The sequence below is a fragment of the Mirounga leonina genome, unplaced genomic scaffold (genome assembly GCF_011800145.1).
Source record: "Mirounga leonina isolate KUSES-001 unplaced genomic scaffold, KU_Mleo_1.0 Mir_115, whole genome shotgun sequence".
NCBI lineage: Eukaryota > Metazoa > Chordata > Mammalia > Carnivora > Phocidae > Mirounga > Mirounga leonina.
Window position 1 is genome coordinate 22,062,759 of NW_023270268.1, and position 2,878 is coordinate 22,065,636.

General features: G+C 39.7%; 1 pseudogene; it reads left to right on the forward strand.

The window, feature by feature from the left end:
• Nucleotides 1-2,266: 2,266 nt before the first annotated feature.
• Nucleotides 2,267-2,675, forward strand: LOC117999809 (annotated as a pseudogene).
• Nucleotides 2,676-2,878: the final 203 nt, after the last annotated feature.

Below are 2,878 nucleotides of genomic sequence, written 5' to 3' on the forward strand. Positions count from 1 at the left end.
GGAAAAATGGTTTGCAAACTACTAGTGAGATCAGAATCAACAGGAGGAAAGAGCAGAAAAAAAGAAAAAACCTGGTTTAAAGCTAGATGTACAAACACAAACCAGTAGTTACTTTAGTACAGGTCTTAAAACAAAAAAGTCGGTCTTTTAATCCTACTTGTAACAAAAAAAATTAAATTATAAATAAGTTACATCTTCGAGTATAAAATAATAAACATCATGAATGCATCCATGATTTCAATAGACTAATAGATTGGATTGTCTGTTGTGAGAAAATCTTTATGATTCAGTTATATAATGTGTTTTCTTAAATTGTTTCCTTTACCATTCTACCTAATCATCAAGTAGTGTTTGAAACAGAAAAAAAAGTCATTAATTCAGTCAACATTTAACTCACTTTGGAAAACACTACTAGGCGCTCTCTGGGATTGTAGTGCTGATCCGACATGGATTCTAGAGTGAATCTTGTAGTCTAATAGGAAGAAAATACACATACACAAATAACTAGAATATGAATTCAAAGTGTAACTGCCATGATAAATAATATGCAAATAATGGGTTTCAGAAATTCAGAAGAAGCATAAGCAGAACTGTGGTTGGACAATAACTCTTTCCCAGAGTTTCCTGAAATGAAATACCTGCAGAGAGCACTTGATTTTCTGAAAAGATTCCCAGATCCCATTATTTAATGATCATGAGAACTCTCATTTTGTATATCCTCTTCCAATTCAGACTAAAATGGATCCTCATTTGATGAAAACACCAAGACAACATTCAAACAGCACTAACAATTCCCCAAACGAATACCTGCAGTACTCAATCCCAGCTTTCCAAATGTGTCTGCAACCACTAGTGTGCTAGTAAATGTTTAACAATCAGCTCGGGGTTCGGGAGGTGGGGGAAGAGAAGCTACAATTTGTAGCATTTACTGATTTCTGTGGTGTAAATATTCTCACCATAACTGATTTTAGGCTACTACGGTGAGGTCACTGAAACCCACACACAGTCAGCCACACACATACCTGCTGCCATTTAGTGGTGAAGAAGGATGCAGGCTGGATGCAAATCCTAGTTCTGCTGTGCAAACTTTGTAAGTTACTCAACCTGTCTGGGCTTCACTTTTTCTTTTGTAAAGAGGGACTACTAATAAAATCTGATTGTTTTAAGGCATAAATAAATTAATATGTGAAAAAATTAACATGTGAATGTTTACCACTCAGTGCTGACTATTGTTGTGAATCTTAACAATTCTATTGAAAACTAATCTCTGGGCAAGTCTCTAATCACAGTCTTTATTCACAAGGTCCTTCCATAAAGTAGTATTTCCAACATCTTTTTACAAATAATCCTACCAGTCATCTCCTCCTGGACACTGTTAAGACTCCGAATCTTAAAATAAGAGGTCTGCGTAGTCATGAAAATACTCGTTCTCTGGACCACTATATGAATATTCTGAAAGATTTAGCAAATATATTCATTCAGTATTGAGTCTAAGAAACCTTCTCTTAAACAAGTTTTGACGAGGATATGGAGAAAAAGAAAGGAACCCTCTTGCACTCTCAGTGGGAATGCAAACTGGTGCAGCCACTGTGGAAAACAATATGGAGGTTCCTCAAAAAGTTAAAAATAGAACTACCCTATGATCCAATAATCCCACTACTGGGTATTTACCCCAAAAATACAAAAACACTAATCACAGGGATACATGCAGCTCTGTACTTATTGCAGCATTATTTACAATAGCCAAGTTATGGAAACAGCCAAGAGTCCTTCAGTAGATGAATGGATAAAGAAGAAGTGGAATATATATATATATATACATATATATATAAATACACACACACATACACACAGATATACGTATATATACACATTATATATACATATATATAATGGAATATTATTTGGCCATAAAAAAGAAGTCTTGCCATTTGCAACATGCTAAGCAAAACAAGTCAGTCAGAGAAAGACAAATACCATGTGATTTTACTCATATGTGGAATTTAAGAAACAAAACAAATGTGCAAAGGAAAAAGAGAAGAGACAAACCAAGAAACAGGTTCTTAACTATAGGGAACAAACTGATGGGGGGTGTGGATTAAATAGGTGACGGGGATAAAGGAGTGCACTTGTGAGGAGCACCAGGTGATGTTTGGAAGTGTTGAATCACTAAATTGTACACCTGAAACTAATATAACACTATTTGTTAACTAAGTGGAATTAAGAATAATAATTTATGGGCATGTGGTCAAAGCTTAGTGCAGCCATGGCACTGGCCTTGCTGCAGCAGGACTAGGAGCTGCAGGGGGCAGCCAAGTCCCCAGGAACCAGGTGAGGCCAAGCCCAGCAGGGCTCTGGTGAAGCGCACCAGGAAAGCAAATGCAACCCAAGCCCAGAAACCATGGAACTCAGCCAAGGGAAATGTGCCCGAGCTGGTACTTGCTGAGTTCCTGATGTGAGAGCGTCAAGTCTACCTCGGAGTAAACCTCAAGTTTATGACCAGTGTAAGAAGCATGGTGGCTGAGTTGGTCACTCAGCAGATTGTGTGCCAGAACTGGGGCCATAAGGCCTGTGACCAGCCTAGGGCCAAGATGAAGAAGAAGGTGGCGGATGAGGGCACCGTGTTCACTGAGGAAGACTTCCAGAAGTTCTAGCAGGAATACTTCGGCAGCTAGGCTCCTGGGAGGCCACAGTGGGAAAGGCATTCAGACCCAGTCTCCCCCTCTGACCTCACAGCCTCTGCTTGCCTAGCACAAGGAAGCCCTTGGGCTTGGGGAGTGGGGAAGGGGGGCGGTAGGCGGTGCTGGAATGGAGCTGGTGAGCTGGAAGTCCTGGGGAGAATATGCAGTCAGACCAGAGCTGTATAGGCTTGGGAGGA